The 21043-nt window shown below is 37.1% G+C and overlaps 1 long non-coding RNA gene across 1 annotated transcript in view; it reads left to right on the top strand.

Moving 5' to 3' along the window:
- LOC148759052 (uncharacterized) overlaps positions 1-20037 on the top strand; it is a 205235-nt gene extending 185198 nt beyond the window's left edge. Inside the window, exon 4 of the long non-coding RNA XR_016021352.1 lies at positions 19860-20037. This is a non-coding gene — a long non-coding RNA (uncharacterized LOC148759052). The remainder of the gene's footprint in view (positions 1-19859) is intronic.
- The last annotated feature ends 1006 nt before the right edge of the window (positions 20038-21043 follow it).

Below are 21043 nucleotides of genomic sequence, written 5' to 3'. Positions count from 1 at the left end.
CATTGTGTCTTACATCTTGTAGCTTGGCATTCAACATATACAACATTGAAATAAAATTTATATACAGTTTGCACATTAATATGACATTTGCAAATAAATACAGATATTATAAAACACCATACCTTTTCCCTTTTTCTGGTAAAGCAACTAGTGGATTTACTGAAGGCACAAGAACACACAATTAATTATATTATAGGCAAGGTAAAATTCCAAATCACAAAATTGTACATAAAATTAAGTACTGAGTTACTTTAAAAATATGATTAAAAAGCAAGTACACAGACATTTGGAGAAATGAATTTGAACTGAATCCTTAACACAGAAAACCATGACAGACTTGAAACAGAAATTATCTGAATATTTCTTACCTGAAAAATTTTTTTAACACCTGCCCGCTCATGTTATCTTCTCTAACAGCATAATTTTATACACGAACACACACACACACACACACACACACACACACACACACACACACACATTGCTAACTGCATAATACATTGCTTTGAAACAATTAATGATCATTATATAAAGGACAGATATATAAAGATTAGAACATTAGACTAATAATAATAAAGTGTATTGAGCATTATTCTAAGACTTTTACATGATTAATTAAATCTTCACAACAGTCTTATGAGATAGGTACTACTGTTACCCCCATCTTAGAGATGAATCAATTAATAGATAAGTAACTTGTTCAAGGTCACACAGTAACTGGCATAGCCAAGATTTCAATCCAGGAATTTACTTACTATGCTCTACTTCTACCCCTGTTCAATATTAGTCCAAAGAAACACACTCCACGATCTATTTTAATAGTTACTTTTAAGAGTAACTATTTTCTCATTTGAGTGTTTTATATGAAACTAAAACAAGAGGATACTTAATTTTGTTAATTTAATGCATCTGTTCAGTTGCATTTTGATAATTAAAATAATAAAGGATATTAAAGTGTTTACTAATTTTAAAATTTATAAGTCAATTGACAGCAATTATTAGTCTTTGACTTTAATCTGAGTTTGCATATTTATGGTTGATCATGCAATTAAAACTGAAAATTGCAAACTGATGGTTCCTAGATGGGAGAGGAGTGGGGATAGGGGAGAAGATAAAGGGATTAGAAAACGCAAATTAGTAGTCATAATATAGCCACAGGAATATGAAATAAAATTTGGGGAATATAATCAATAATGTTGTAAAGATTATATAGGGGGCCAGATGGGCACTAGACTTATTAGGAGGATCTTTTCATAGATTGTGTAGATGCCTGATCATTGCACTGTACACCTGAAACTGAAGTTGAATAATACTGAATGTCAACTATATACACACACACACACACACACACACACACACACACACACACACACACACACACGGGATGTGGAGTACAGCATAGGGAATAGAGTCAGTGGAATTGTAACAATCGTATATGATGTCAGAGGGGTAGTAGATTGCGGGGGATTATCACTTTGTGAGGGGTGTAAATGTCTAACTATTACATTGTTTTGTACACCTGAGACTATTTTAAAAAATGAAAATTGCCAGGGAGAATTTCTTTACTGTAACTCAAACAAAATGTTTAAATAAAATCCTTACAGATAGTGCATTCAATACAATATTTGTTCTTTAGAGAAACATAACAAATTTAAGAGGAAATGATAAGGAATTTCAAACAATTGAAGACCTTTCACATGGCAGGAAAATTTCATCATGTGTTGCTCTTGACTAAGCGCAAATTTTGGCTTAACATAAAGATGTCCTAGAAATTAAAACTCTGCCAGTGAGATAGGATTCCTAAGGAGCAATGAGCATCCAGACATGGAGATATTTGTGCCATAGACTGGATAACTATGTCAGTGATATTGCAAAAGCCATGACTGCCGTGAATGCTGAGCAGGGTTAGGCAACTGCTCTAAGATTCTATGGTAATAAGAAATTTTTATTACAAACTCTGTTTATAATGAAAACAGCTGAAAACCACAGTTTTCATACAGGTCAAATCCAGTGGGAAATGATGCACTATAATAGAAATCATCTGGATTCCCTGTAGGCATCTTCAACCTCTTTTCATCTACAAGGTTAACTCTGCAGGGAAATTACACATTTCAGTTTCCTCCACTTTGAAACCAGTACCTTACACTGTGCATGGGACTTCAGAAAATAATAGGAAGAAAATGGGTTATTTTGTGAACTAGTAGGGACTGGTTCCATGATGATGATTATTGCATCCATCATTTAAATTCTTGTGTGTAAAGAGAGTGCGTTCCACAATCCTGTAAGGATCTAGTTTTGTGACATGAAGATATTTAGGTTTTTAAAAATTTATTTAGAGCTATGAAGAAGTCATGGAAATATGCATAAATCAAGAGCAAGCACAGACCTGGATTAACATAGGTGGACTCCAACACATCAGGGTATAAGAAACAAATAATTTGTACATCAAGTGAGTTTTCCAGCTTCTTTTCCTCACATCTTTTTTCTCTCAAATAATTGAGAGCAATAGGTTATTATCTTCTTGAATTACTTTAAAACAAAAAAGAGATTTCGAAAAAGTGAGTTTAGTGCAGCTTGTGTTTTGCCATTTGTTAACTAGATACTGACTATCATGACTCCCTTGTCTTGTTTTGTTTTTAATGTGTCTGTGTAAATTGAGTACTGTGATTTTACTGCTCCTAAAGGGAATTATATGTACTTATGGGAGGTATTATTTAACATCAGTTAAGATCTGTTTTATTGAAGTAAAGTTCTTTTATAGCAATGGTTCTCAACTAAGGGAATTTTGTCCCCCAAGAACATTTTGCAGTGTTTGGATACATTTTTGGTTGTCACAATCTGGGAATGCTACTAGAGGCTAGTGTGTAGAGGTCAGAGGTGCTGCTATACATCCTACATCACACAGGACAGCCAAGATTCATCCAGCCCACAAATATTGGTATGGCCCATATGTTAGAGCTTAGTGTAGCTTTTTCTTCACAGCCTGAATTAAGTGTTGACCAAAGTGTTACTTCAAATATTAATTTCCTATTTCTTATGTAGAGAACACTTGTTCTTCCAGGTAAACAGGCTTGTTTTGTTCAATAGTAAAAGCTACCTTTGATGAATTCCAGTGTCCAAGAGAACTAAAAATAGGGGAACCATATTGCTTATACCTAATAAAAGCCAAGATTCACCATAATTCATTTATTCATCTATTTATCCAACTGATATTTCTGAAAGGTATCCTAAGTGTCAGGTACTCTTCAAGATACTGAGAATACAGCAGTGAACAAAATCTTGACCTCAGGGGGCTTTTATTCAATAGAGGAGGACCCATCCATCCATATATAATTACACACAGACAGACATACAGAGATGCGTAAATAAATGCTGCAGAGAGACACAAAGAAGGGGGAGGGGCAGTGCTGGCGGTAGAGGTTGCAGTGATAAATTAGGGTGGTCAGGGAGGGCCTGAGTGAAAAGTACATTTGAGTCAAGACCCAAAGGCCGTGAGGGAGCAAGCCATGAGGCACTCTAGGAGAAGAGCTTTCCAGACGAAAGTAACAGCCAGTGCCAAGGCCCTGCCTTTCAGCAAAGGGCTACATGGCTAAGGCAGAGGAAGTGGTAGGAAGTAAGTCAGAGATCATAGGGGACAGATCATGTAGGGTCCTGAAGGCAACTGTAGGATCTGTGGCTTTTAAACCAGATGAGTTGGAGACCTTTGGAAAACTTTGAGCAGGACCACTCTGGTTCAGCTGAGCTATTCTCAGACTTCATCCCTATCGGCCTCTGTGCTCTTCCGTTCTTACCCAGAAAATGTAAACAGATTAAATGGCAGGGCAGAGATTAGAATGCCCGCCTCCTTTCGTAGCTGTGATAAACCTGGGACTCCCTGGCTAACAGGGCTTATTATTGTGTGGAAACTGGACCACTCTAAAGAATACCACATGTGGGGGCAGAGCCCCAGAAAGTAGTTTCCAGGCTCTCGGCCTCACATAGACAGGTGCTGGCTCAGGTAGTAAATGGCCATCAACTGTGATTGCATGGCCATCAGCTGTGGCTAGTTGGCCGTCAGCTGTAACCAGTGAGCCATTGGCCACTAATATAACTGCTGTGGCTACGCTAGAGAGAGGAGGAAGAATGGGGGCTAGCGAGAAGATGGCGGCTGGGCTGGCAAGTGTGGATGGCGGTTTGCGGACAGTGTGGATCCAGCCTCCAGTGAGAGTATAGTGCCGCCAGAGAGAACATAGTGGTATGACTCCCCCATCTATGGCTCCGTGGGTGTTCCTTTTTGGCCTCACCATATCCTGCGTTCTTGTATGGGGAGCGGGAGCAGAGACCCTGCAGGCCGCCCCGCATGACACATGGTGCAGCGAGCAGGGTCTCCAGTACAACACCACACAATAAAATACCCAGACCAGAAAGGTGACCTATGGGGCTGGGGGTAAGAGGGTGATGTGTGTGTCGCCCTGTAACTGGCAGACCCTGATCAAATAGAGAACATAACTCAACGGGCCTCATGAGCAGAACCTTCATCAGACATGATGACTTAAACCCAGGTCTTAATGATAGTAAACCTGCAGGCCAGGTACATTGCCTCTTATGTGGCCCTTTTGATGCCATTACTGGATGGGACTTATTCTTACTTGACCTAAAGGTCCACTGCTGGGTACCTGGTGCCACAGGCTGTCTTGCCCTAGTCCTGAGGCTCGCTGCTTCCCGGAAACTGGAAAAGGGTAAGGGTGCAAGATGGAATGCCTCTCTGGGAGGTGAGGTGAGGGGAATAGGGAGCATAAATGTCTCTGGTTCAAAATATTTGGTAATAAAAGGAAGTGTTTTTACAGTTGGGAATGGGGTTAAAGCTGGATCAAAAAAGGAACACTCTCCATGAATGAATGGTAACATCAACCTGGCCATACCATCAACTGTTTTCTTTACAAAACTATCCTATCACAGGAACAATATTACCTAGAAAGTGCAATTTAATTCCTTAGAATATAGGGAATAATGATACTAGATCAAAGGTTCTGAACCTATTTTTAATGATTTCTGTTAGGGCATTGGGGCGAGAGGCGGGGAAATGAAAGGGAAATTTGGGGAACTAAGTATTGTCCCTTTGGGCGTGGGTTTCGAGTGCAAAGTTAGAAGAGAAAATCCTGGGGTGACCAGAGAAGGATTTTCCAAGGCCCCAGACTGGACCCTTTAATTCAGGGAAACTTCTTGGAAACACAATTTGATGATCAGTTGTTATTAGAAACACGTTTTGAAAACTCTCAGTTGATTGCCTGTGTGTGTGAACCTTAATAAATATCAGAGGTACTTGTAAGACCAGTGTTTGGGTTGGAAAAAAACATAACAAAATGTCGCAGTCCCAAGTTCTCACTTATTCAGGATTTTGTTCATCCTCCACGTCAGAGTCAATATTAATAATGAAAACGATTTTTAAATTTGCTTAGGCATGTGGAAAGCCTGGGCGTTGCACTCAAGCATGAGGGGCAGTTCTTTGTTCTTTTGTTCCTTCATTCCCACTCTGCTTTTTGCCTTCTTGACAAGTGATGCTATAAAGAACAGACACTTTTACACAAAGCCTGGGTGGTAATAGCGGCACCAATCGTGGCGGCAGAAAACTGAGTGCTCACTGTGAGGCAGGCTCTGTTTTGGCCCTTTACATGTAGTCCCTCCTCTGGACACAACAAACCTGAGTTGCACAAAGTGCTTTCACTCTAAGAGAGTCTATCTTAATTGAAATATAGGGAGCAAACTTTTCTCATCTGTATGTGAGCTTTAAACAGAGACTAGAATGGAGAGAACTCACAGCCTTTGGCATAAAACTAAAAGATGTTACCATGTTTCCCTGAAAATAAGACCTAGCCGGGCCATCAGCTCTAATGCATCTTTTGGAGCAAAAATTAATATAAGACCCAGTCTTATTTTACTATAAGACTGGGTATAATATAATATAATATAATATAATATAATATAATATAATATAATATAATACCGGGTCTTATATTAATTTTAATTTTTGCTCCAAAAGAAGCATTAGTGCTGATGGTCCGGCTAGGTCTTATTTGTGGGGAAACACGGTAGCTTTGAGGCTTTGCAGGAAATGGATCTGAGAAGAGGGAGAACCAGATAAGGGAGAAAATGGATATATAGCAGGAAAAGGCCTGGAGAAAATTAGGAACTGATTGAAAATGACCTAGGATCAGGCTTGATCCTAGATTGGGCCTAACTAGCAGATCTGAGGATGCTAGTTAGAGGGTATTAAACAAAACAAGTGGGGCCAATAGAGGGTGGCGACAATGTGCTTAGCAGGTCAGGAGGTGGCCAGGTGGGGCTAGAGCATTATATCTTCCCTCCCACATTAAATGTCCAGTAGGCGCGTGCTGCCACCCATCTTAGGGCCTGGGCAAATCTGATACGATTATTGCTGTCCATTATTTTCATTTAAAAAATCTGACATTTTAACGTAAACTATACTTTGTAAAGTTATTTATATGTACATATTTTAAGTTATAGATTAGTATAATTCCACTCAGTAGGTATAATACACTTAGACTCTCACAATCACTCTTGCAATTTCAAAAACTATTTTTTTCTCCTTCTTCCTTTCCTCCCTTGCTCCTCCTTTGCACCCTCTTCCTTCTCCTTCTGTCTCTTCCCCTCTCCTTCCAATCATATGAATCTTTAGCCAAGCCTCTAGTTAAGGAGAACACTATAAAATGATAGCCCAGCTGTTACTTCCAGAAGGTTCAACTGATGTCCTCGTACCTTTCGTAGGCAGAATTGAAAAATCTGTTCTTCTGCTGTTTAACCTTGTGGAATAACTCTTTTCCTTCACATTCTCCAGCTGGTCAGGTACTTAACGCTAACAGCGAATTCTTCAAGGCATGAACTGGCAAGGATAACATAACTCATGCAGGCAGTGTTTTCTTAGTTTTCCCCATTCCATCATGACAGCAGTCTGATGAATCAGAATATAACTGTTCTCTTCCTTTTCTCCCACAAGGGGACTGGGTGTCTGTAAGGGATCGTTATGAGAAAATCTTACCACCGGTTTCAGATAGCAAATTACTAAAGGAAAATCTTGCCCAACTGGAAAACCTAGGGGGAAAAAAAACACCCAATTACAGGAAATTCAAGAAAGGGGTCCGACATAGCAGCGCTCGTATGTAATCCCAGGAGACACAGCTGGTGCCTCTGGGACAGAACAAAGTGATGGGAAAACTATTTCTGAGATCAGCAGGGGCAAACCAGTGAGGATTTCTTCTCATTCTTAGTTCAGGGTGGTATATTTTGGAACATGTGCCCATAGCCCCGGTGCTGAGATGTTTACATTTCTATGGCAGAATATATAAAATGCAAGAAAAGATAAAGGAGGGAGCGGGGAAATCTTTCAGCCTGATTTATGCTTCAGGGTTACCATCCCACATTGCTCTGTACTTGCAAATGGGAGATGTAATTCCATTTCTCAGTTATTTATGTCAAAAAATGCAAAAGCTTAGAGGGTTATGGTGGCAGAGCCTCTGCTCTTTATGGAGTAAGATATTTCAAAAATGGCAAATCCTCCAAGGGTAAGTCATTTGGAGAATGCTATCAAGAGGAGGTGCGTGCAGTTCTCCAGAACTAGAAGCAGAGTAGCTACAATCTCTGTAGAACCCTCAGGATGATGTGGGGAAAAGGGATAATATCGATTGAGCCAGGAGTATGTTATTAGAGCCCTATTAAGAAGTAAACTAAATTCCACCGTAATACAAGCTTTTCCATTATCCCTATATACCAATAGGAAACTCCAAAGTCATAAATGGATGTCTTTGTCCCTAAGGAAATATCAAACAGCTTGGTACTACTAATTCTTTATGGAAATGTTTAAACTCATTTTAGGTGTATTACAAATATTACTTGAATATTGTTTCTCCTCTAAGGTTTCAAAAGTGTTTTTAAAACCATAAATGTTTCTCCTTAAATATATGGTTATTTTGGAGGAAAAAATAATATAATTCTACAACAAAAATATTATACTGTAAGCTATGCCTAGAGTTATATCTCTGATTTCATTCCTGATATTGTTTCTTTGGGCTTTCTGAGCATTTTTTAAATTATTTAGGCAGAGGACATTAGTCTTCATTAATCTTGATTCAAAAAACTAACTTTTAGTTTGATCCTATTGTATAACTTTTTCTACTTTATGAATTTCTGTTCTCATCTTCATTTTTCATTTCTTTGAGTTAATTATATTGTTCTTATAACTTCATGAGTTGGATTTTTTGCTCAATAACTGTATTCTTTCTTAATTTCTAGTACAGTTAAACTATAATACCTATATTAGTTTCTTCTGGGAACTTTAGTATTATATGATAATTATTTTTCTGAGTTTTATATTTGAAGATGCTCATTGCAAATTGTTCACAGCAGTGAAAAGACCTAACAATAAGGAAATTGTCTAGACTATTTGTTGTTTGCCTACTACAAAATTATGACCTTAAATGCCCATATGGTAAAGTGGGGAAATGTTTTTAATTGAAAAGTAAAGAATATTACATTTATCTTTTTTTTAAAAAATTACATATGGATAAAAATTTAAAAGAATCAGAAAAATTAAGTGATTGTCTTACTGTATGAATAGGAGGTTAACTAGATTTTATATCATTTTTTGTTATATACCTTACGTGAATAATTTAAAAAATATGTGGAGAATTTTTGTCTTCAGGGAGAAATATTAGTTATTTTGACAATTAGTTAATATTGTCTACTTCATTGTTCCAAAAGACAGAGAAGTAAATTATTGTTGTTCATTAATATGCATTTAGAGTGGATAGAGAGAATAAATGGACTTTGTTCATTTTGATCTTACTTTTGGTTGGTGAGGTAAACTTGCAAAGCATGCAAAGCTATGATTCCTTTAGTTAAGAATACGTGAGACAAATGCTTCATGTAAAGTTGGTTAAGCGGTATGTAATACCATCCACTGCTGGGCTAAATTATAGTAGTATTGCAGATGTTGACTGGAGATACAGGAAAAGATACAGAATATATGCACTAATAATAAGACACTTGAAAAAATCATTTGTCAGGTAGATAAAAAAAATAAGATATAAAACATCTAAAAAACTTAATAGGAAAAATCTTTTGGATTTATATCAAACACTACACCTCGACAACAGAGAGTATACCTTCTTCACTGTTGGGGAAGAGAGTTACAAATATGAGAATGGGGGAGACTAGAATGAACCCCATGAGGGCTGGGAACAGTGACACCCGATAATAACCTATACTGCCTAAGAGGCACTGATCTAAAATTCTTCCAGTTCTGTAGGTGTAGCTTAAATTCCTTCTCCATAAGCCTTGTTGGAAAATTCCTTCCCAATATAATTTTCTCTTTGGAACTAATAGCTCTTATTGCCTTTACCAGTCACTTGGGGAAAATCACCTGCTCATTTTTTATTCCTATAAAATTTTACTCTCATTCCAACTCATTATTAGAAATGTTTCCTTGGAAGTTTTCATCATCACCAAATTCAACAATGGTTTTCTCTGATCTTAATTTCTTAACACCATTTATTCTCAGGGCACCTTGTAAAAGTGGTTGATTCCAGACTGGAGAAGCGTAGGTATAAGATAGGACTGGAACATTTTGTTATACACGAAAATAAAATATATATATATTCAATAAATCGATGGGAGATGTCCTAAGTATAAAGGGTCCACTCTGAAGGGGCTGTTACTGGCCAATTATGGAACAATTTGAACACCAATGTCAAGGAGCTTTTTCCCTGTGTTTTCTTCTACAGGTTTTACAGCTTCAGGTCTTACATTTAAGGCCTTAGTTCATTGCAAATTAAATTTTGTGAGTGGTATAAAGTAGGGGTCCGGTTTCATACCGTTGCATGTGTATATCCAGTTTTCCTAAGACCACTGATTGAAGAAAATATCATTTCCCCTTTGAGTATTCTTGGCTCCCTTGTCAAGTATTAGTTTATCATATGTGTGTGGGTTTATGTCTGCGTTCTTGATTCTGTTTCATTGCTTTATGTATCTGTTTTCAATGCCACTACTATGCTGATTTGATTACTATAGCTGTATAAAATAGTTTAAAATCAGGATGTGTGATACCTCTGGCTTTGTTCTTTCTTAAGATTGCTTTCACCATTCAGGGTCGTTTATGTTTTCATACACATTTTAAGACTGTGTTTTCTATTTGTGTGAAAAATGCCATTGGAATTTTGATAGGTATTGCATTGAACCTATAGATGGTTTTGGGTAGTATGGACATTTTAACAATATTAACTCTTCTAATCCATAAACATGGCTGTCTTTCTATTTATTTGTGTTTTCTTCAATTTCTTTTAACATATACTATACTTTTCAATATATATATCTTGTTGGTCAAATTTATTCCTAAGTATTTTATTCCTAAGTTTTTGATGCCATTGTATGCTGGGTTGTTTTCTCTATTTCTTTTTCTGGTAGTTCATTGCCAGTATATAGAAATACAAATGATTTTTTTTTGGCGTTAATTTTGTATCTTGATACTTTACATGCTTTGTTTATTAGTTCTAACAGTTTGTTTAGTCGAGTCTTTAGGGTTTTCTACATATAAAATCATATCATCTGCAAACAAACACAATTTTAATTCTTTCTTTACAATTTGAATGCCTTTTATTTCTTTTTGCTTGCTTGATTGCTTAATTTACATCTTTTTATATGGGATATACATTCACCAATGGTTGTAGCTATAGTTATTTTTAATAATTCCATCCTTTTACCTTTATACTAGAATTAAGTGATTAGCACACCACCATAGTGCAGTATTGAAGTCAAATTCTGAATTTGACTGTACTTACATTCACCAGTATGTTTTATATTTTAATATATGTATTTCAAGTGTCTATTTTCATGTTGTTGTTGTAGTCATTTCTGGGAGATTTTCCTTAAATTTATATTTTACTTATTAGATTGAATTTTCAATTTTTGCTAGTATATTTTTAAAATCCAAAGTTTTCTTTGTTGTTAGATGATCTGTTTATAGTCTCTCCTCTTATTTCATGGATGTAATATCTATTCCTATCTTGCTAAGAACATGAGAGATGTTTTAAAGCCTTTTGTGTCCCTGAACTATTTCTTCCATGATCCTTCTGTTTGTTTCTTTTGGGCTGTGTCATTCATGTTAGAGGCTTTCTTTTCTGCTGTCTCAATTGTATCTCACAAAAAGTTCTCACTATGAAATGTTTTCAACACATATTTATTGAGGACTCACTCTGTGTAGTAGACCATGGAAGATATGAGAGATAAGAGAGAATCTAACCCCTAATCTAAAGCAGTAACTCAAAACTGAAGAAAAGATACATGTAAAACATAAACAAAGTGGTTACACAGGAATCCTCATTGTATCATATATTTTGTTTATTAAAAAGGAGGAGGGGGTGGAGAAATTAAAGGAGGGGAGGAGGTGGAGGAGAAAGACTAAGAAAAAAAAGAGTTTAAAAAAAGAGAAAGCTTAGTATAGTATTGTACATAAAGGTCAAACGAGTACTAAAGTATGTATTATAAGAGTCAAAAACTGAGAGAGATTTTTATGGTTTGGTTGATTGGGACAAGATTAGGAAACAAACCAGGCTTACTCTGGTCTTGTTAGACACACATTAAAGGCAGAGAGCAAAAGGAAGAATATTCTAGAACATGGGGAAAAGAGCAAGTTTAAATATGGACGTGGGATTAAGGAATGCATATTACAAAATGGTAGACTGTAAACATTGGAATCACCTAGGAAACTTTTAGGTCTTGGGTGTGGCCTGAAAATGTATATTTTAAAAAATATACCTCAGGTGCTACTTACGTCAGTCAAGGATGGGTTCTTATAAAAGAATAAAATGGAATTGGTTTGGAAAGTAATCTGAGGACAGATTGTAGCAGGTTTCCATTTTGAAGTAAGGTGACCTTATGATCAAGAGAGTATTGTTGAATATTTTTCCTTAAGGGTTGTCATGCGGGGACTCTGGTCCTGCTTCTCGCACCAGAATGCAGGATATGGTGAGGCCAAAAAGGAACACTAATGGAGCCATAGATAGGGGAGTCTTACCACTATAGTCTCACTGGCAGCTGGGTTGGAGACACAGGGAGCAAGAGCCACACGATCCACAATCTGCTGTCGGCTTCTCTGCCAACCAACCAACCAACCAACCAACCAACCAACCAACCAACCAACCATCCCCTAGCATAACCACAGCATTTATATCAGTGGCCAATGGCTAACTGGTTACAGCTAATGGCCACCCAGCCACAGCGGATGACCATCTGATTACAGCTGATGGCCATCTAGTAATGGAGCCAGCACCTTTCCATGTGAGGCTGAGAGCCTGGAAACTGCTCTCTGGGACTCTGTCCCCACAAGGCTCTTTCAAGGAACTTGTATTACTGGAGGTAATACCCTCCATTTCTCTTTGGATTTTATGTGGTAATGATTCTTATTCTTGACTATTAGTCTTTGAATCGGACACATCCTTTTTTATAGGAATTATCAATGATCACAATTAATAGTTCAATGGGAAATGTTTCATATTTGTAAAAATATATTTGAAGAAAACGTGATGGAATAAGCACCTGATTCAATACAAAGTTTCCTTTGTTATTCCCATAGGTATTTCTGCGGTTTCTGTACTAACCCTCCTAGAATCATGAGAAATTCGAGACTCTTTCTGTAATAGAGACCAGAAAGCTAGTGGAAACCATCTTAGGAAATTGTTTTCCATTTGCTCATATTCAGTCGATTTTTTTCCATATTCAGCACTGACGTATGGTAGCAAGACGTGTTCATTCCTACTTGAGGGCATTGTCTACTTTGGTAGGAGCAGGGCCTTTTATTTCACTAGTTAAATAAGAAGTTATTTTTGAAAAACAGAGTTCACTAGCAACATATTTTCAAAGTGAGGGAAAAAAGCCCAAATGTTAGACTTCTTATTGGTTGGGTTCCCCAGGCCACTCCCCCGTTGTCCAGCCTTTTCGTTGGGCTGTAGTTGACCTTAAAACCAGTCATCATTAAGAAGCAGTGCATCCTGTCTGAAAGCAGAAACCATTAAATAGAGTACTCACACATTTTCAAGTATGCCCACACTTGAAAAGGGTACGAGCCTCCTTTTTCTATCTAAGTTTTCTACACAGATTAGGAGATATCCTAAACCAGCCCTAACTGAAGGTGGCCCTCTTTTCCTACTGCTCTTTCATGATTCCACCCACATATTTCTCCTCACCAGTGGGAATCCTTTCCTTGGCTGCTGCATTACAGGCCTTGCTGAGATGGGATGTCTTGCCTTTAAATAAAGTCTGAAGTACCAAGTAGTATATTGGACCAGATGTTCTCATTTCTGAGTCAAGTCCATGTTTTGCAACTTAGAGTTTAAAGTGATTTACGATTACTTAAGAATGACCAGGATAGTCAGTGAGACTGCCAGAGATTTTATCCAATGGAAAGGGATAAACATGTTAAAGAGACATTGGAAGATAAAATTGCATTTTTAATATCTACCATGAGTTGTACTTGCTTAATGTACCTTTTACAACCGTATACAGTCATGTGCTGCTTAATGAAGGGGCTACATTCTGAGCAATGTGTCTTTAGGCAATTTCCTTGTACAAACATCATAAAGTGCACTTACACAAACCTAGATGCTATAGCCTACTACACACCTAGGCTATTGCTCCCACACTACAAGCTTGTACGGCATGTTACTGTACAAATCAACATGAGATTAGATCAGGCACAAGAGACAATGGTGCAATCAAGAGACACAGTAAACACAAGATGTATGAGGCTGCTGCTGACATGTCATGGCATACTGTGTTACACCAAACTTTTATAAGTAGAGTACACTCTAAAATAATGATAAAAAGTAGAATATAATGAACACCGTAGTAGTAAATAAACTAGTATAGTAAATAAAGCAGTAACATAGTCATTTATTATCATTATCCACTATGTACCATACATAATTGTATTACTTTAGTTTTATATGACTGGGAGGGCAGTAGGTTTGTTTACACCAGCATCCCCACAAACACGTGAGTAATGCATCGCACTGTGAAGTCACTAAGCAGAAGAAATTTTTCAATTCCGTTATGGAACCACCATCTTATATGCTGCCTCTCATTGGCCAAAATGCCTGCGTGGTACATGACAACACAATAGTATCTCATGCAAAATATTCTGTTATGTTTCAAGTTTTGTATATTCTTCAACAAATATTCTTTGAGTCTGTGCTCTTTGCTCAGCACTATGTAGACGCTGGAGCTACTGTTTTGAACTAAACATATATTGTGCCTAACCCTACAGTATTTTATCTATTCAGGGATTTGACTTTCAGGTTCTCTGCCACCTACCCAAACTTGAGAAGCACTACTCATTTAAAAAGGGTGATTCTTTCCAAGTCCAGCCTGTCTGAACTTGGGATCAGGCAGGGGGAGAGAAGTGGTTGTTCTACTTGGAGAAATCTAATAGAGCTGATTATTTAAATAGGTGACTTGCCTCTCTAAAGCAAACAGCAGTGACTGCAGTTTTCTCTTTATCCAGAGACCTCCTTAAAACCGGTATTTCAAAACCGGGCTAATTTTTGCTGTGAAAGCCACTGAGGGGATGTAGTTGATATTTGCCATTTTGACAACCAAGAAATCTGAATAGCAAGGGATGTATGAAAAATTCAAGACTTATTAGAAATTATTCATGGCAGCAGCAGAATCTAGAGCAGGCCATATGAAGCGCTGCAGCATCAAGTGCTCTGTGGCAATGATGTTTGATGGCAGCAGGGGTAAGGGTGTCTGTCACCAGGGGCATTGATGCAATTTCAATGCTGGTTCCTGCTACCTAGCTCTCTTACTTCCTGACATTTCTCAAGCCTTGTTTCCCACCTTCCTTTCAATTCTGTGAGCGAATCTCGAGTCTTCCTACTAAATTCCTTTTCTACTGAAAGTAGAAAAAATTGGGTTTTTTTGTTTGCAATCAACAATGCTAACTGATGCAGGGGAAAAAAAATACTGCTACTTTGGCTCCTAGATGGGTGTCCCCAGATGAATTACTATTCTCTGTTTCTAAACCCAAATTTGAGATGACACAAGGCAGGAGCATTTTCTTCTTTTTGTGGTTCTGGTGAGCAATTTGTTATACCTGCCAAGCTTAAAGAACAGGCTGGTACCATTTAATTGAAGAAGGGCACCTAGAAGCTATTGAAGACCTACCATAAAACAAGCACATTGTTGAATGTTGTGGCCTGTCTGCTTGCTCTCTCACACCCCTTGTGTAAACTAAGCGTTCTTATTTCCGTTTTATAGAAGCTCAGAGAAGTTACGGTACTTACACAACATCATGCAACTGGTGCATGGTGGGGAAAGACGCCAGAGTTGATTGTCCTTCCCTGCTCCTCAGTGTCCATACAGGAAAGCAGGTTCGTGCAGTTCAGAACAGGTCTGGGCTGGTACAGTGGAGCTGGTGCTCCGAGGTGAATGTATTACCTGCCACTGAGCTGTGATCTCGGGGAAGGAGAAGTGGGGGTGGGAACTGAGGAGATGGTTCTCACGATCTGCAAATATCAAAATCCCCAAGGTGCAGGAATCATATCAGGGGCTCGTGCTCCAGTCAACCTGTAAGACTCTGCTTCCTAAAACCGAATTTTTGGAAAACAGCCTTCTCGTCCCTCCGACTCCATACCCATTTCCTAGGATATAAGTCTGTAATAAGCAAAAGTCCAAGTTGCATGATTTCCTGGTATGATTCTGCCTCTAGCACTGCAGTTTATTTTCCTTTAGAAATGACCTTCTTTAAGGACTCTTATTCAGTGTTGACAAGCTGTAGCATTGTTTGAAAATATCCTGTGAAATTCTGAAAGTTTCAACATTTTTGTCAGTAATTTGTGGAAATGTAGAAATCTGACAGAAATACAGAGGTGTCAATATCAGAAATATAATGGGACAGATTATTTTCTTTGGAAAAAAGGACGTGTGACAAAGATCATTAGAGAAACTGAACAAAAAACCAGTAAGTTATTCTATAAATGACGAGTGCGATTTTCACTTGCATAAGTGAGATAGGAGTGTTCTCATCTTTCACTGCACCTATGTGAAAACTATGGAATGGGTCGCTGGTATTGCTTGAAGTTGTGTCCTTAACGTCATGTAAACTGTCCTACACTTTGAAACATAAAGACGGACCAACCTTGAGCTATTAATAAAGGGATAAAAATTGCCCACGTAGGAGCACGAGAGATGAAAAAGTCAGTATCAAACATGAGAAAGAAATAGATCATCTTCAAGTTTCCTCATGTTTCTAAGATTCTGTGAGAGACTGAGTATGAAGAGTAAATGAGAACTGACTTTTCCTAGAATGGTGTAACTTGCATTTTTTCAAACTGTTGTGCTTAAAAATGGCTATGACATGAACTCAATTGCTTAGAGTCAGGTTTACATCTGGTAGACATTTGATCTCAGAGACTGTCCTTTTCTAAGTGAAAAGGCATGATCAAATGTATACGTTACATTTATATAGCCTTAAAGCCCTATTTGGAACAATGGATGATTCTTTTTTGAAACATATGCACGCATTAGCTCATGCATTAGCTCTCATTTGTAGTAGTAGATGTGTTTGTTGTTTACCAAGTGGGTCTGCTTTACTACCACAGGTGATGAATTTGATAATTGCAAATGTTTACAAATGTAGAGCAAAGACAGTGTCTCAATAGATGAGTTTAATGTGCATGGAGGACTTACATTACTGCAAAACTTTTCCTCAGAATCTTTCAAGAGTATTTGGAAGTCTGGACATGCCTTCCTGCCATTGGGTTCTATTTGCAACATCTCATGTTTATATTCAACTTGAGAACTAATTTTCATAAATGTCTGGTTTTCAAACAGGCTATGGATTTAAATATAAGAACAGGACTATTCGTTTAAAATAATAACTAGGATTTTGATTCCCCAAGTCTTTTATTGAGCTGTCACTTTGTGATAGTTATTTGGTGACACCACTAATTATTTTCTGCCATGCAGAGAACCACTAAATTAAAATAATGGATTGTGCTTTACTGAATAAATGGAAAAATGCTCTAAAGTGCAATTCTTTATAATGGCTCTATTTTCCCACTACGCGTCTTCTTAAGCTTGTGAATGTGGTCCCAAGAGGAAGTATTTAATTCAGGACACTCTTCCAGCAAATTTTAAATGTTGGACTTTAAACTATTTGCCTACTTAACAAAACAAAACAACCCATCAAATCATGAGGAAAGACATTGGAGTCATTATGCAAAAGAATGTACTTTTGCTCAACTTCCTCTCGTTTAAATTTTGTAAAAATAGAAAAAAAAATCACCAGACAGAGCTTCATTTATTAAGGAAGAATGTACAAAAGTTATTTAAATAAGAATAGTGAGTTAAGAGTAAGAGTAGTGAGTTAGGCCACTGCCAGATTCTGCCCTGTCCCTGCGTACACTGTGGGTGAGTAGAGAAGTCACCATCCTCACCTCCAACCTTGCAACCACCTTCAGATTCCCTTACCAACCCAGGTCAGTGGAAGGCAGCTTTCTTGTCCCCAGAATCTTAATAGAGTGTTTTTACTGGCACATATTTATTGTTACTCTGTGAAACTTTAGATGGGTCTCTAACTCTTATTATGTTCACTCTCGTCTATAGAAAGAAATGTATCTATGAGACATCATGACATTATGAAGACTATTTATACTATTTTGGGTAAGACTTCATAGTCCATCATCATCTGTTTCCCTTTATACTTCTAACGTATCTTTGGGTACTTCCATTCTTCAACCTGCTCCACTATTTGAAAGCTTAGTTTGTATTAAAAACAGACAATCAGACTCAAACTCATTAAACACTTACTTATACCTTTGGAGATAGAAAGTTTCATAATCTGATACATTCTGAATATTTGCACTTTAGATATAAAACAAGGAAAAAAATTAAGAGAGGGAAGTAAGTGTGGAATCAAAGATGTTATGGTGAAAATTATAAACACACCATTAGGAGGCCAGGAACAATGTCAAAATTTCTAAAAAAAAATAGTTTCCAAAGTTCTGTATATTTGGCTCTAAAATCAGGCATAATATATAAGTGATTATAATGCTATGCTATATAATCACTTACACTTATCATATTGGATATGCAGGGATTGGAAAATGGTACCGACACTGGGAATTTAATGGTAAAGTGCTGAAGTATATGCAAAGATATATATGTATATATCTTCAAGATATAGATAGATTAGATAGATAGATAGATAGATAGATAGATAGATAGATAGATAGACTCTCCTTCTCCCCCACTCCACCCTCTGCTCCAATGTTTAGCACACCCTGCGCACACCCTCTAAGTATTTATCATACTTGCTGATTTCTGAGTCTTCAATTCTGTTTCTTTTCTCAGTAGCTACAGAACACAGCCAAGAAATAGATAATTTCTATTTTCCTGAAGGGCATAAACATGTAATTGACTTCGTCTTCCATTCCTCATGCATCTCACCCTTTTTAAAAATGAAAAGAAACTGGAGGGTAAAAGTATCAAAGACTTTTGTACATGATGAACATGATAGAGCAGCCACAGGGTTCCTTTTTTATTATTATTAATTTAACTATTTCAGATGACAAGAAGTGTGGAGGGTAGCATCTTAGAGAGAAATAAGCAAACTGCTTCTATTCCTTTAGAAGTCCACTCTCTTAAATCTGCTCATGGATACAACAAAAATCAATAGAATATGGTTTCAAATTAAAGGTGGACTGCGCAAATCAGTTAAAAACAATGATACAATTGGCAAAACAATTTTTTAAAGCTTAATTTAGTTTAAAAAAATAAAATGAAGTTACCATAATTATTGCATAATTACACTAGAAAGTGAAAATGTTTGCATTTTACATTCAGAATTAAGCTTTTTACACACTAGATTAGGTCCCACCTACCATTTGCCAAAGGGGCTGGTCTTGGTATATAGGCATTTAAATGAGGCATTTGGAATGATCTTCCCTCAGGCACACTGGTTTTATCTATGCTGTTTCCTCTACTCCATAATTTCTTATGCCTCATGCACCTGTGGGTTCTCAATAAATGCTGATTGAATGTATCAAGGTATTAAAGGCAGCAAGTAAAAGAATCAGGCTAGAAATCGTCTATCTTCTTCGTAGGATTGGTGCCATTTGAGAAGGTGTTAGTTTGGCAATAAAATAAAATCGGGACATCACACCCAGTCAGTTTGGTTTGATTCATTCTGATACAAAAAAATTTGCAGTGATTCATCTGAGCAATATTCTCCTTTTTCCCAGAGCTGATAAACAACAGTTTCTATTTATAAATGTTTTGATCCCCTTATTTAAGCAATGGTGTGTTTTCCGATAGAATGTTATCAAAGGTGTACAATTTCAGAGTGCACTCCATTCATCCATTAGTTTTATTACAACTTTGCCAACTCTTGTTAGAAATTATAAAATGAATAAATGGAAGATGTCTCATTCAGAATCAGAACCCCCTACAGGTCTAAAGAAAGAGTCCTAACTTATTTCCAGTTTTAAAAAGGAGTAACGGGACAGGGAAGATTTATTCACTCAACATAATCTCACAGAGGTCATGCAGCGCTTAGAAAGCACAATCCATTATTCTAATTTAATGGTTATTAGTACAGTAGAACAAACGGACGACTATGTACCAGGGATCGTACTAGGCCCTGGGGCTACTGCAGGGAAAAAAACAAACAAAAATCCTGCCTTTTTCTAGCCTGCCTTCTCTGTACAAGGATACAGGCAATGAACAAATAACTAAAATATCATAACTGATTTATTTGAAGACAAATATTTTTGCACATTTTAACACCTCAGAGATTTGTTTGTGTCTTCCAGTTGCTGTTGTTGGTCCAGTGTCAATCAAGATGTAGCTGTTATTCCCTCTTCATATGCATCAAAACTTGTAAAGTCAGCAGTTTGGGACCAAATCCTAGAGACACCAGCAGAGCACTCTTGAGAAATGCTGCATCACCAAAGTTCCCAAGGGCACAAAATATGGTGAGTGGAGAACACCTTGTGGGTGAGTGAGTCTGAGTCACATGATCCAGAACAGTTGAACTCTGAATGTGATGAAATTTTAGGAATATCTTAAACAATTTATTTTGCTAATATTTTTTTCTTGGGTTTACACAATAGTGATATATAATAAAAAGCAATAACTAGATAAATCTAAAATATATTTTCCTGTGAGTGTAAAATACTTTTGAAGCAGTAAGACAGCAGTGGGTCAGTTTTGTTGGCAGCAATTTTTAATTTAAGTAATTTCTAATGGTACATAAAATTATAGTGTTTCTTGTAATTGATGGTTTCTTAGATGTGAAGAAATATAATATTTGTATATTACATGGTAATAAGTGCTTTAGAGAACACTAAAACATATAAAAGTGAATAGTAAATGCCATTGAGTGGGGCAGTTTGCAATTTTTTTTGGGCGGGCAGAATTATCAGCTTTTATTAGGGAAGGGTAGAATATTTGAAAGTCATAGAAGTGACTTTCAAGAAGTGTCTACAGAGTAAACATCCTCAATGGCATACACTCAGTTGCTTCTTTCTTTCTTTCTTTCTTTCTTTCTTTCTTTCTTTCTTTCTTTCTTTCTTTCTTTCTTTCTTTCTTTCTTTCTTTTTTAAATTAAAGTTTATTGGGGTGACAGTGTTAGTAAAGTTACATAGATTTCGGGTGTACAATTCTGTACTATATCATCTATATATCACATTGTGTGTTCACCACCTAGAGTCAGTTCTCCTTCCATCACCATGTATTTGATCCCGTTTACTGATGAAGGTAAACAGTTTGCAATTTTAATCAGAGCAGGCAGGGAAGCCCATCAAGAAAATGACATTTAAGTCATATTTGAAGAAAAAACAAGCTATTCAGACAACTGACAAAAGAGTATTCCGGGTGGAGTGAACAACCAGTGTAAAGGCCCTAAGCAGGAGAATACTTAGCTTATTTAAGAAAGAGCAGGGAGGCCATGTGGCTGGAGTGGAAGGAACAAGGGGTAAAGAAGTAGGAGATGAGG

Source organism: Rhinolophus sinicus, chromosome 1, assembly GCF_057876585.1.
Source record: "Rhinolophus sinicus isolate RSI-liver-muscle chromosome 1, RSI-T2T, whole genome shotgun sequence".
In the NCBI taxonomy this organism is placed as follows: domain Eukaryota; kingdom Metazoa; phylum Chordata; class Mammalia; order Chiroptera; family Rhinolophidae; genus Rhinolophus; species Rhinolophus sinicus.
This window is presented reverse-complemented; position numbering and strand designations above follow the sequence as displayed.